Source organism: Ursus arctos, unplaced genomic scaffold (genome assembly GCF_023065955.2).
Source record: "Ursus arctos isolate Adak ecotype North America unplaced genomic scaffold, UrsArc2.0 scaffold_1, whole genome shotgun sequence".
NCBI classification, from domain to species: Eukaryota; Metazoa; Chordata; class Mammalia; order Carnivora; family Ursidae; genus Ursus; species Ursus arctos.
Window position 1 is genome coordinate 27,888,926 of NW_026622763.1, and position 15,178 is coordinate 27,904,103.

Below are 15,178 nucleotides of genomic sequence, written 5' to 3' on the forward strand. Positions count from 1 at the left end.
TAATGAGTTACCCAGGGGCATGCAGCCAGGACCAGGCAGAGGTGGGCCTGTGAACTGAGAGTCTGACCCCAGAGTCGGAGACGTCAACCATTATACTCCAGTGCCTCCTAGGGGATGGGAGGGAGAGATCACTTTTGATTGGGGAGGGGTCAACAACGGGTTCTTGAAAAGAGGTCCCTTGATCTAGGTCTTAAAAGATTGGCAGGATCGTGTGGCAGCTGGAGCTATGAAGAGGGAGAGTCTGTTTGAGAACAGTTACGGGTTGGGGGAGGGCGAGCAGAGCTCAGGCTTGGGTAGAATAGGGCCCGGTGGGCTGATGGGAATATGTTGCATTGGGAGGTAGGCATGAGGGGGCTGAAAAAGAGAGGAAGGCCAAGGAATCTGGTCTCAATTCTATAGAGCTAAGTATAAAATAGAGTAAAAGATTTATAATAAAAATGGAAAGAATGGATATGAATAAGGCATTATCATTAGGAGAGTTTGAATCAGCAAATTCTTAGAGGAACTGGATATTAAACTAGGGTTTGAAACTGATATAAATGGAGTAGAAAAGCATGCCAGCAATCTAGAATATTGTGATTCAAATAGGACACCAGAACATCAGGAAAGCTGATAAAAGTCCATTTTTCATGTGTTCAAGGGCCACTGAGGGACAAAGTTGAATAAGTGAGTCTCTACCTTTCACACCTAGAAGAAAGGGAATAGACGTTATTTCCCCCATTCATCTCAGTCTGTTATGGTTTACCATCTACTCAAACTGTTCAAGTAAAAAAACAAAACAAAACAAAACAGAAAAACCCACTTATTTTATTTTTTTAATCTCTTTTCTTGTTCTTACTCTAAAATATATCCTGAATCTGCCCTGCTTGGATCCTTCCTTAGACTTTGCAGAGTGGGGACGCTCTGCTGCTTGGAAGTCTCAATCAGATCAAGTCACTTCCTTGTCTGATATCCTATCCTCCAAAGGCTGCATGTTGCATTTAGAGCGAATTCCAACCTCCAAGTCCTTCAAATTTCTGGGCTTACCTTACTTTGCATTTCAAGAAGCTTCAGGCTTCTTGCTTCCTTCCTGTTCCTTGGACTCACCAAGCTCATTCTCACTCAAGGGCATTTTACACTTTTTTGTGTTTTTCTTTTTGTTTTTGTTTTTTGACTGGCTCTTCTAGCAGAAAACCACTCAAATATCAGCCTTTGAGAGCCCTTCTCTGGACAACAGACCTGAAATGTTATAACCATGACTCTTTTCTTCCCTCATTTGTTAAGAAGGACACTATTTTCATATTTAGAAAATTTATTCAGAGTAGTCTGTACCTCTCAACCAAATTATATTTTCTTTGTAGTTCTTATAATTTCCCGAAGTTATTTAAGACAATCTCTGTCTTTTTCTGTCTCTCTCCAGGAGAAGTTTGGCTTCAGAGGACAGGACTGGCTTCGTCTTCTCCAGGACTACAAGCTCCGTGCCTAGCTAAGTTCTTTGAATGTAGTAGGTGCTCAGTAAATATTTGTTAAATGGATGAAGAATGAATGAAAAGAATGGGAGTGAGGATGGCTTGAGTAATGGGTAGAATCTTATGTTTTATCCAGTAAATGAGGTAGATTGTGGAATAAATTATGTGGCTATATTTTCTAATTATGTTCCATTTCCACCATTAATCAAGTTGCTTTCTTCTTTGCATACCAGCTAATTGAAGGTGTTTAGGTAGATGAAAAGCCTTTTGTGTTGTGGGGTGGGAGGGGGGCAAGCCTGAGATTTAAAAGGAGAAGAAAATGGTCTTAGTTAATCCAGAGGGTGGGTGAGAGCTCAACCAGAATGCTCTTTGGAATCCAGACAATTCAGTGACAGTAACACTCTCATACAAGTGTTAGGGAGGTCAGAGGAGATGAGTCTGTGACATGTGCAATCACTCTTGATGCATTTGATTTTTCAACAGTATTTCATGGTGACATTTAGATTTGAATGGGAAATGACCTCCTTGTTCCCAGTTCCTTTTCTAGCCAGAATAGGATTGCTCCTTCAACAAATATTGGTATGTTTTGTCCAGTAGAGTTCTCCGGTATCTTAACAGATGGAGTTTACGAGTTTATTTGCTAGCAGAAATAGTGACTTCAAGGCAAGAAGGAGGTTGCAGGAACTATTTATTTTTACTTTTTTAAAAGGAATACCTTCCTGGCACATAAGCGAGTACCTAAGCAAGCAGACTCAACAGCTTTCTTGGAAGGAGTCAGCCGCTGCAGGTATGGGAGAATTCCTTTGGCCAGCCTTTGCCTCCCTGCGCATTTCTCACACTTGTGTTGGCACAGTTGGTAGAGTTTATTATTAGCGGTGTGCCCTACAAGCCGTTCATTCATGAAATATGGCCCTGGAGAGGGATCTTCGTGTGAAAGAAAAGTGTCATCAGTTTTTTCATTGGCTTAGGGGGTATCTCATGATGGCAGAACATCCTTAAATAGAAAGATCTCGATTCAGAAAAAAGAAAGAAAAAGAAAGAAAGAAAGAAAGAAAGAAAGAAAGAAAGAAAGAAAGAAAGAAAGAAAGAAAAGGTGAGGAGCGAGAGATGTTCTCTGCGGAACGCGCTTGGGACTGGAGACTTAAGATTTTGTTTTGTGCAATGTTAGTTGCCTTGCCAGTCTCAAGCTGGCACTGTGGGCTTGCTGTAGCTGCTGCGGCTCAGAGGAGGAGAGGAGACAGTTTGCTTCGGGTTTATTGCTCAGCCTCGCCATGCGTCTCAATAGGTTTTTGATTTTGTATTTTAAAAATAAGGTGAATGATCTCAAAAGGAAATCATTGCAGGCGATTTTATTCTTTGCTTTTCTAATGGACAATTAAAAAGCAATCCTGGTCCAATTCCAGGGATTTTCTCATTTCTTAGTACAACTGTAATTTAGGCACATATAATAGTGCCGTGGTATTATTAGATATTATCATGTTTATTTTATTCATGAAAATGTGTGACACACCTTATTTGTATTCTTTTTGAGGAAATGTCCTGGAATGGGTTTTTGTCCCAGCTCCTTTTTGTGCCTGCAAGAAGGTGTGTGTTGGAATTTCTGTTCCTAGGAATAAGAATAGTATTTCTTTTTTTGGGGGGGGGGAGCATAATGATTTTGAGCTTTGAGGAGTTTCAATGGGTTATTGTTGCTTGTTTTTTTGTTTTTAAAAACAAGGCTCCAGCCCACCAAGTCCTACTGTGACACACACTTCCTATTTGCAATGGCAGATATTTATATTTCAAATTAAATAAAATTATAATTAATTTTCTTCTGAAAATTTTTTGGAATTTTGGGTTTTTTTAAGATCTATGAGGTAATTGGAGATACCCCAGGCTATCACAAAACCAGGGCTGGGAATCACTGCGTTAGTGATTAGCACTTTGTAAGCCTTCAAAAAATATTAAAACCAGGGTAGATTGTCTAATTTCTTGTGGGTGGATTCACTTTAGTACAATGTAATGTGTTAACAAATGCTCAGAGAGGAGGTTGTGGATCCAGAAAGATGGCTTTTGCAGAAGGCTTTTATCCAAATTAATTCAAAGAATAACAGGAACAGTTGTGTATTGGGGCAGAAGGAATAAGGTGACTCAATTAAATGATAGAGAAATCTCCAGGAAAAAAGTTGTCTCATGTCAACCCAATACTAACAATAAAATTCTCATTACTGAAATCGATAATCCTGTAATAAATGCATAATAACTTCAAAAAGGATTCTTTTATTAAGTATTTTTTGTATGATTGGCTATGCACCAAATATTGAAATCAAATACTGCTTTGCTTTACTTTAAGAATGACGAAATTCTCTACTATGTCTCTAAAGAGAATCTTAAATGAGAAGCTTCAAAAGAGTAATTTGCAAATAAATTCACCTGCTGAATTTGTGCCCGAACCTCCTATATTTACCTAATTCATTTTTGGCTTTTGCTCAGCTCTAACCATGGTGACACTGTGAGAAATGAATGTCAAGTTCTCCTGGGTTGCTGGAATGTTTGCACCAGGCAGCGGTGAAGAAGTAAGGGTAGGGCAAGGCCCAGGGTTTGGGTCCCACTCCATCGGGGGTCCTGGGGGTTGGTCTTTCGCAAAGCCTGAAGAACCAACGTGGGGTCTGGCTAATTGGTACTGTTAGCCTGTTGCCACGTCGTGGATCCAGGAAGAGAGTTCAGTTCCTCTCCGCATTCGGAGCTGGGCACAGAGCACGTGGTAGTCCTGGACTGGGAGGGTTCAGGATCCGTGCATTTGATACCAAAACTGAACTCAGCTTTGTGGCTTTCTCAGAGAGATTAAGAACATTTTTGTAGTGTTCACAGATACACAGCTCACTGACCTACAACTGTATCTGCAGTTTGAGAAGCAATTTGAGTAACTTAGTAAACAGGTGGACCAGGAGAGGCTATGCTGCCCTGAGAACACTTCTGTTTTCCTGGCGGGGGTGTCTGTTTTGAGCTTCCTGAGGCCTTTCATTTGGTGTTCTGCAGAGAATTTTGCATTCCAAAAGATAGGCGAGGGTGCCTTCCTGTGCTGAAACCTCTAGAAGGTGCTCTGATAGAATAGAGGCTGCCCCAGCCTGCTTTCGGGAGAAAATCTCCCCTCACCTGGCAGTGGGGTTGCACCTGGCTAACATTTCAGGTGTTCTGCATGTATTTTCCCTAGAACCTTTCCTGAGCAATCAGGGTCGCTACTTCTTTTAAAAGAGGATATCCCTTACATCTCAATGAAGCTAAAAAGAGTGAGAGCGTGGGAGAGGGGCTAGCCGATATTATTTGGAAAAGGATCGCTCTCATGTTTAGCTTTTCCTTGTCTCTACCGGCTAGACCTTGAGCACTAATACAGGGGAGGAGGTGCTTCGCACCCGTAAAGATGCTGTGGTCCTGAAGGTCCCAGGCTTGGTACACTTTTCCCTTGTTCATTTTTTTCTTACTGTGGTGAAATCTTCATTCATGTAGTTTACCTCTCAACTCTCTTATTTTTGCATTTATATTGCAAATGTTAGGGTTTGTTGGAATGCAAAATATATTTCAAACTTGAGAGAGAGCAAAATTAGGTAAGTTCATGAAATGTAATGCCTCTTCCCTCTTCCAGAATTATGTAGAAGGGAGCAACGGAACTTTTGGGATTGGTCCTATTCTGCTTTGGGCTCCTGAGGCTTTCAGCGGGTGGTTCAGTTCATTGGCACCAGATGCCGAAGGGACTACGGACAAGGGTTTGATCCTCACTGGGGCGGGCGGCTGTGCATTTTTCCAACAGGTTGTGTGGAGATTCAGTACCGTCGCTGTAGAAATGCTGGTCCGAGAGGGGATTGGTGAACACGTGAGCGACTGGGTGAGAATCCAGCCCCATTCCCAGAAAAGCAAAGCCCGAGCCCCACTGTCATTTCTGCATCTGGACAGAATGTGCCACTTAAAATGTGAGCTTGTTACTCAACCTCGCTGCGTCTCTGTGTCCTCATCTGGAGAACGGAGATAAGATTTGCTCCCTTTCTACCTCACCAGGATCTGAGAAGATTAGATAATGGCTGTAAAGTCCTTCTACAAAGGTATGAGCATTATCATAAACAAGGAGATTAGTCAACAAATAAAAAAAAAAATTTCTTAAAGGACCTCCCAAAGCGTATTGCCTGATCATTTTTGATTCGGTATCGGTAGTTTGCAGTCTCACCCCTTTCGAGTTTGGTTTAGCTGCAAAAAGTTAGGTGTGAATGTTTGACCTTTCTCTTTATTTATAAGGTGAAAAAATTGTTTGATAGTGAACATTTATATTAATCAAAACAAAGTGGGCTTTGAATCCGAAGCAGGTTTTATTTGAAAAAGAAGGTGACGGCGAAGGTCTCTAGGAACATATGCGCCACTGAGGAATATTTGCATGCATTTGATCTGCACGCGCGCTTGGGTGATTTTCACAGCCTACCTTGGAGTTGAAGTTGCAGCAAGGAGCTGTTGCCCTCGCTCAGCGGCCCCAACCCCTCTCTCCAGCTTTATTATGGCACACAGCGACAACTTCATTTTTAGCATTAAAAAAAATCCTCTTCACTTAATTCAGACAGTGACCTGCAGGCCTCATTCTGACTGAAGGAGCCATTCAGAATACTTGCAGACAAAAGCAGGGCTTTTTCCTAGCAACCAGATCAAAGCCAAATCTCCCAGAATAGCTCCCTCCCAGGTTTTCTTTGGCGCATAGGTTCACAAGGCTCGTGGTATCCAGTTCAAACTCCTCTTTCAAACTGAAATGGAAAGGAAAACTCCTGAGGAATTTTCGCAGACTCTGAAAACTGGCGAGCACTGCGAGAGCGCTTAATCTCGGGAGAGCGCGGTGGTCGTTCGGCGCATCCCTAACTTTGTTACCGCCCGCATCTGCATGGACGTTCTGTCGGACGTCCACAGAATGAGGTCTCTGTTTCCTTTCTGCCAGTACCTAATATCAGCTATGCCCAGGAGCCGGCTGATGAAGACTTCCTGTTTGTTTTGAGTCACTGTTAGAGTGATAAATATACTTTAGCTTTCTGCTTCCAGAGGAAAGAAACCAGCTGCCCTGAACTACAGAGAAAAATGCAGAAATTCCACTGAATGGCCCTGTTATCATGGAGTTTCAAGGGCAGCATCAAAATGAAAACTATAAGCCAGGGCAAAGTAAATAATTTCCATATTAAAGCATCTTGCTGCATGCACCGACCTAAGTTGTTTGTCTTTAATCATTTAGGCGAGCGTTGCATTTTTCACTCTTCTAAGACCAACTCAGCAATGTTTAGAGATGTTTAAAAATGTAAACTTACGCTACAGAATAATGGTGAGCTATATAAATAAACAATTACAGTTGTGGTTTTTTGCTCTGACCACAAGCTTTTAATGCCATTTTTGCATGAGCATATAATGCTTCTGGATAAACAATAATGTTTACATTGTCAGTGGCGTCCACCGTTGCACTGGGTCATTTACATATGTGATTATTTGGATATAGAGTAACCCAAGAACAAAAGAATACTGTAAAATTATTTAAAACAAGAGCAACAGGAAATCCTTTATAGCTTAAATAGCACTTCTTAAATAAAGCTGTGGAGTTTTGTGTTTTGATTTCATCTTTTGTCCTTTTATTTTGAACAGGTTTTGAATTTAATGGCTAGAGTGTCGTTGGAGTGTAATTTCTTAACTCTGATATGAAGGGCGGTGAATCTAGGAGCCTTATTGATCTGAATGTCTTAACCACTGCTTTCTGGCTTTTGTCTTTGTTGTCCGTCTGTCTGTTTTTTAAGCTCAGCATAGACTTGACTTCCCGAAGCCATGAGTTGGAAAAGATGGCAACAACTTGCATGTGCTTGAAGTGGGAGTGAATTGCTTATTTCCTCCCAATATCTATGGTCTCTCCAAACAATTTCTAGTAGTGAAAGAAGAATATGCCGTCATGTACAAGAAGTCTTTTTGTCCAGGATAAAGGAAATGGGTAATAAGCAAATTCAAGATAAAGTTAGCATCAATCCTTTACCCCGTCAAATTCGTCATGCAGATACAGAGGCAGGATGGTGTGCTTTGGCCTTAGGACAAAGTGTCTGGTCATATTTGTGAACTGAGACTTGAAAATGGACATGAACTGTTGTATATGAAGAAGGTGCTCCGACACATTGGAAGTCAGTGATTGGAACATCAACGCAGTAGCTTCCTGGGTGAGAGAATTACAGTGCTAAGAGTTTATCTCGTAAAAAGCATGTTAAAAAAATTCATGTGTCATTGGCAAATCATAAAGGCCAACATGCATTTAGAAATGTTCAGCACATTAGTTAAAACAAAGTCAAATATTCTAAATATTGTTTTTATTTTACAAATATATGTGGTGCATGACGTATGTCTTTTTTATATTCTCATCTTACTGCCACAACAAGAGGAGAACGTTTTTAAATATGACTGAGGAGAGGATGGAAGGATTAAAGTACTTAATATTTTCTGCTCTAATGGAGACCTGTATGTGCGTAAACTTAGAACAGAACCAGAGAATGGATGGTATTAGGAGGAGAGGGAGAAGAGGTGGAGCCAGCATTTTCTGTGGGTAAGAAAGAAGGGTATAAAACAAATTTATGAGATAAAATGTATTTGCAAAGGTAAGTATGCCAGGGGATAATTTTAGTGGGTATGTCGGCCTCTGTACTTTAAAGAAGAGGTTAAAATTAGATAGAAATATAGGACGGTAGGGGTTTAGGTGAGGTTTTTGGTAAAATCTATTATTTAAAATAAATTGGAACTCTAGCTGGGTGGGACCTATCACTTACCAAATATAAAAAGGCGTGAAAAAACCGCCCTTTACCTTTTTTCAGTGCTATTAAATACCAAGTATTTGGGGCTGAAGTGAAACTCTTATGGTCAGATTGATGCTGTACATGGCAAGCCACCATTCTTCTCAGCAATGGCAACTGCTTAGATCGTCTCAAACTCTCTTCGGTTGTGATCGCACGTTTATGATCCAGCCTTAAGGAATTCCGCCCACTGACAGCCAACATCCATTTCTTCGTGACTGAATAAGAACACAAAAGTCACATCTTCTATTTGTACATTATACTGCCATTTACCAAATGCTTTCGCTTGCAACATCTCCCATGATCCTTGCTTGTATCTGGCTCTGGTTGTAAATGGGAGCAGTAACAGTTCGTCATCTGTCCTGTGCCAGTGGTGGTGGCTTCAGCAACCTGGTTTCTTTTAGGGGGGCAGAAATATTCCTCATGCTTCTTCATAACATTTCAGGAGTATCTTCTTATGAAACAGATGCTGCAAATCAGTATTTTTAAGTATAGTAACTTGAGGCAAAGTGGAATGAAAGTGCGTTCCAGCGCAATTAACCCTGTATCTCCCCGAATTTACCATGACGCCACATTTGGGATCCCAGGAGTTTAAGACAATTCTGTCGGAGAAGGTGAGGCATAGGCCCGGGGAATAAGGACTGTGGGATATATAGAATCATTTTGTCCTAGCAAAGGGTTGTAAAAAATAATGCGTTTATTAGAAGAAATGGTGGTGGGAAGGGGGGATGTTTTTCACACCTGTTTTCACACTTCTGAAGTGATAAGTCCAGCCCTCACAAAATAAAATGGCAGGTTTCACACTAAACCCACCCAGGCATATTCCTATAGTCTCCTAAGCCATTTATTCTTTAAGAAGAAAGAGGCGGGGCACGTGGCTGCCTCAGTCAGAAGAGCATGTGGGCGCTTGATCTCGGGGTCATGAGTTTGAGCCCCACGTTGGGTGGTTGGGTGTAGGGATGACTTAAATAAATAGAAACTTAAAGAAGAGAAGAAAGAGGCAACAAGGTCTCTTGTACAATTCAGTGGCCGAGAAAGTTCTCTGCCATCTTTGCTTTGTCCTCCTGTCTTCCAGATGTATGAGCCACCTTCTATATATCATGTATGGATCTCCAAGGCAATGTACTAGGTCTCCAATGACTTTGGCTTTAGATTAACAGTCTTCTTCTTTGCCTTTTTTTGATCTAAATTCCCAGTGAATTAGGCACCTGAATTCATGATTTTGCCAATGGGATTCGCACACATCTTTTACATGTCTTAGATTCTCCAGGCCACCATTTCTATCGTACCCCAGTCACTCACTGACAGGGATATAACTTATTTCTCACCATCTTTCATCTCTCAAAATGGTCTAGATAGATCATAACCTAGAGTCACTGACTGTTATAAGTGAAATTAACCTCAGAGATTATGTAGGGCAGTATTTAACAACCAACTCACAGAACTCTTGATTTACCTACCCCTCAAACTTGATCTTCACCATTTGTCTCCAGCATTTTCTCAGTAAATGCCAACCCCAGCTGCAGGTGTTGAAAAGAAAAACAAGGACTCATCCTTGATTGCTGTTGCCTTTACCGCCCTAGATCTAATCCATCAGTAAATCTTATCTTTTTGCTCTCCTGAATATGTCCAGTACTCTTCCAAGAACCACTGTCATCTCTTGCTTTGATAGAATAAGAGCCTAGAATTCATCTCCTTGCTGCTTATTCACTCACATTTCCCTGTGTTATTTTCTATATATTACTTTTTGAGACTTTGTTTATTGATTTTCTTCCTTTGCAATTTTTTGGCTCTGCTCCACTCACTAGGATGTAAGTTCCAGGAAACTGGAAACATTGGGTATAGAGTGCTATTGAACACATGTGATTGTGCCTGGGACATTGTTGGTTCTCACTGAATATTTGTTGAATAAATTAATCTCCTTCACAGACTGGAAATATGGGTCACAAAGAAGTTACATGAATTTCTTAGGCTCACCAGATTAGTCGTAAGTTTACAGCTAAAGCATGGGTCTCTTGACCTAAGAAAAAGTGAGAAGTAAGCAGTCCTCTCAGCACTGCCAGGAAACCTTGTCATCGATTGGGTCGATCTGTCTATGGAAAGAGACCTCGTCCAAGTACCAGGAGGAACTCTGGTTAGCTGATTCAGGGGAACAATAAATAATAATAGCAACACCAGGTTTTCTTTCTTTCTTTCTTTCTTTCTTTCTTTCTTTCTTTCTTTCTTTCTTTCTTTCTTTCTTCTTTCTCCTTCTTTCCTTCCTTCCTTCCTTCCTCCCTCCCTCCCTCCCTCCCTCCCTCCCTCCCTCCCTTCCTTCCTTCCTTCCTTCCTTCCTTCCTTCCAGAACAAAGTAACCAGAATTCTTGCAAGTGTAGTGTTCAAGTACCCGTTGTGGCTCTCAAAGCCAAAGGTATAAAAAGCTTCTAGAAATTCGCTTGGATTCTCAGTACCATGAATATCTCTAGAAAAAGGGAGGTTACTCAGAAATGGAACTCAAGCAGATCCTAGGCTGTGCTCCAACTGACTGCCCTACCACCAAATTCTTACTACCCTACTGCTCAAGCACAAACCACCAGCTCCATGTTTACTCAACTCATCCTTAGTAAATAACATACCTATTATAATAGGCTTTTTCCTAACAACTACAAATATTTTTGAAAAAAGAATTTCAATGTTTTATGTTAGAATGCTACCAAGGGCTAGTTATTGAAAATTAAATTGGATCAATCTTAATCAGTCTAGGTTATATGAAGGTCTTATATGAAATGCCATTGACATTCTGAGGCCTCTGAGGTAACTTGGTATGTGGTCCCTCAGGGTTCCACTTGCACCTAGGATGAGTTTGCCTGAATAGAGAATCTATCTCCTTTTATTGTTTTGTATTATATTTATCATCTTCTTATCTCCAGTATGTGCCAAACAGTTTTCCATGGCATGATTTATTCTAATAATTAAAAGAAGGCAATATTCTTTTGGTGGATGACTGTTTTGTCTGAGTTATAAAATATAATTTGCTTTTTTCTTTGTACCATTGTTCCAGAAGAGATTCATCTTTAATTAGTTTGAGGTGTACTGTGGCTTACCTTTGTCTCCAAGTAAAAGATTTTTCTTTTTTAAAATCAGATGAATTCTGAGTTGACAAGGTAAAAAATCTGCGGTAAGATTAAAAATGCTAGGATTTTCCATTAAGAAGTTGCTTCTAGAAGTTGCTATAATTTAGAACTTCAGGTACTGAACACCTATTAAAGAAATGCTTGTTTGCATTATGTTAGATGTAAATTAGGTGACTCACTTTCTCCATCTCTTTCTCTATATTTATTTTTAATCCTGTTGTAAAGCAGGAAGTAGGACCAAATGAAATTAAAGCATTCTTTTGGTTTGATTGGTCTAATATTCTTCAACTAGCTGAGTATGACTCACAGCCTCTCCCCCTTTTATTAGTAATTAAACTGAGACACTGAAACATTATGTAAACTCATAATAGCAGATTAACTATCCAGGCTGTAGCCCACTGAACAGCACTGCTATGTTTAAACTGATACCTTCAATATTGTCCTCAGATAATTTTAATATTTCACATTATAGGATTGCCACAGAAAAATAGAGTGATTAAAAACAATCTGTATTTTATTTTCATTTTTGTTGGAAAGGGTTTTCACTTTGAATGGAAAAGAACAAAAGATAAATAATGTGCCTGTAACATTTTTGGTTTGTTTGTTTCTGCTGCACTTCTGTAGTGTGGTGGTGGCCATTTCTTCTTTATTAGAAAAACATCTTTTTCTCTTAACCAAAGTAATTCATATCCATTACAGGAAATTTAGAAAGTATAGGTATAGAAGAGTAAGAAAGTTAGGAACAACCCACAATCCCACAATGAAAAAATAACCATTGTAAGTATTTTGGTTCACATGCTTCTGAACATTTCAGCTATGCATGTTACATTATATGCACATTGAAGAAAAATGTAACTCCTGTAATTTTTTAAAAAATCCCTTTTCATGTAAGAAAATATATTGAATATATTTCAGTGTCATTCACTAGTCTTTCACAATGCCCTTTATCTTGCTGCACCATTTTTTATTTAATCAACCCCCTATTGTTGAGTATTAGGTTATTTCCAGTCTTTTTCAAGATTAGAAATATGATTGGCATAAATTTTCCATGTAGCCAAGTATTTGTCCATATTCTTGACTGCTATCTTAGAACATATTTCTAGAAGTGGATTGTTGAGTCAGTATGTATGGGTCTTAGGCTTTTAGTTCATGTTAGTGCCCGTTTCCTCAGAAATGTTATACTAATTCACTTGCTAATTTGGTTGTGGCTTATTAGTTTGGTATTTTAAGGCAGCTATTCCCTTTATGGCAACCAAACATACTGACTGTGTGGGGATCTAAACTGCAATATAAGAGGGTTGAAAAATAATTGACAGAATTCTACAATGCCCTGATTATTTCAGTTACATTAATTTGGCATAATTCTTTTTCTGGTCTGCTTTTGGCTAGTTGAATCTGGCTCCGTCATATGTTTTACTACTCTTCTGTAAGAGGCCTCCAATAAATTGAAAAAGGGAGCCTGTCAGTTGCAATCTAATATGGTATATTAACACTCAATCCAAATTCAGGCAAATGTCATCTGTTAATCATAGGCCAACATAAGAAGCAAGAATTGTGAGGATATTAACCAGGAGAAGGTTCCAGGCTAACTCTGAGGCAGAACATGTAACCTCTTCACCCAGGAAGCTATCATACAAAGGAATGTGCTCACCATTAAAACTGGCGAAGCTTCCAAAGCTCAGCTGGGTTAGCTGCTCAGATGACATCGGTCGGAAGAAGGCCCAGACATAATTTCATCTTTTAATTTTGTCTCTTGTCTCTTCTAAGCTTTTTTTTTTTTTTTTTTTTTTTTTTAAATCTTAGATGGACTATGGTAGAGATTAGGCATCATTTGCATTTTTTAGATTCCAAGTTGTGGAAAAAAAACCCAAACATGGATACTGGTATTTTCATGAGTATCTCTTAACCTCTCTAGAAGGCAGAAAGTCTATTCATGAGTCATGCACCAGCAGATAAAAACAATTAAAATATCAAATCTTCCCCTGCTTCCACCCCTAAAAACATTTCTAGGCTCAAAAAGGAACTAGGTTCTCGGCAATTTTAACCTAAAATGCTTCTTCAGCTTTTCTTAGACTCTGGCCTTCTCAAAATGCAACCGAAGACAAAATTGTCCCATAAGATTAATTTTTGGTGATTGAACTTGCATCTTAAAAACTAAGCTGTTTCACTTCCTTATGAAAAAACAAATCTCTTGAAGATCGGTTTCCATTCCATGTTTGTGATCCTTGAAGCAGCTAGTCTTTGGTACGTAGTTGTGTGGAATGAATGAGAATGTCCTATGTCCCCACAAAAGCAAGATAGGACGATTACTGGCAACACACATAGTAGAGAGAACACCTAGATATGTGGGGGTCAGAATACTCAGCTTCTCCTTCCTGTTGTGCCGACTCGCCAGGTCACCTTGGACAAGTTAATCAATCTCTCTGAACTTAAGTTTTCATAGTTATAAAATGATGACACAAATTTTCTTCTTTGAGAACAGATTGTTTTGAACATCAAGGGAAATGAAATAGAATATTGTGTAACCTGATTAGTACATTTCAAATGAAAATTATTATTATTTTGAAGACATGTGTTAGTGTTTTCCTTATTGGAATTCTTAATTCTTATTTTCCAGTGTTGGGGATGGAATGATAACTTAAGTCAACAGTCTCCGTATGTAGTCTTTTATTTTTTCTTACATTTTGTAAGTAGAGCTTCTTACTACAAATTATATATATATATATATATATATATATATATATATATATATATATATAAATATAGCTGTTTAATTGGTTTTCTCTTTCTTTCCTTCTTTTTTTAATTGAAGGATAACACACTTGCTGAAAAGAACCTAAATCATAGATGAAGAAACCCATGTAAACTGCATTGTAATCTAGGGACAGCAACCCAGAAGGTCCCCTCACACATTTTCCAACCTTCTACCTCCAGGGGCCAGGATCCTGGAGAGCAGGATCCAACTCTATTAACTTATTTTCCCATGATGTTAAAATGGAGTGGAATCAGAGTACCCACTAAGCCGCATGACAGTAAATTGCTTATGGTTCCTTGGCACCAATTCTCATCTTTAAAAGTAAGGAGGATGAACTTGTAAGGTTTTTCCCCCATCTAAACATTTAAAGATTCTTCTAAAGGGCACCATTTTCTAAGTTCAACACCTTCCATGGTTTGTTAGCTTAGGTGGAGCTTCTCGGAAGCCATGTTCTAAATGAGAAGTGGTCAATTAACTTAATCCTCTCCCGCAAATACAAACAAACCATGAACCCTATGGACTGTGTGATAAACATCGTCCTGGGAGGAGTGGGTGAGGGAGGACTGATGTGTGGAGGAACTGTCTCCTACAGCACTGGGAGGATTGCCTCAAAGCATTTTCCTCTGCGTGGTGAACTGGTCAGCATCACATGTGAGGAACGGTGGAAAATCCCTTTTAATTTGATTGTTTTAGATCCACCATTCAGGTTTAGGATGGATAAGGACTCCTGCCATCTAGCAGCTAAAATATTGTTGGACAAGCAAAATGGAATACTTAAGTAATAGGGTTAAGATCTCCTTTTGCCTCAGTGTTACACTCTGAAGAAGGAACCTATAGTTCTATGACTTCTGGCCTCAGAAGCTGAATGAGAGGAGGAAGAACAAATTAGGATAACTTCCTCCAGAAGTCAAAACAGTAAGCATTGCCACCTTCCTCCACAGTCTTGTGACACGTGCTCTGCCATGAGTTGAGTTTCCTATAGTTCTAAGAGCCTCCTAGCATGAGGGATTTATTTAGATGCTTTTATTTTATAGTCTCTCTTGA

General features: G+C 39.5%; 1 long non-coding RNA gene across 1 annotated transcript in view; it reads left to right on the forward strand.

The window, feature by feature from the left end:
* LOC113263387 (uncharacterized) overlaps positions 1-15,178 on the forward strand; it is a 74,728-nt gene that overhangs the window by 7,130 nt on the left and 52,420 nt on the right. Inside the window, exon 2 of the long non-coding RNA XR_006410744.3 lies at positions 1,400-7,642. This is a non-coding gene — a long non-coding RNA (uncharacterized LOC113263387). The remainder of the gene's footprint in view (positions 1-1,399; positions 7,643-15,178) is intronic.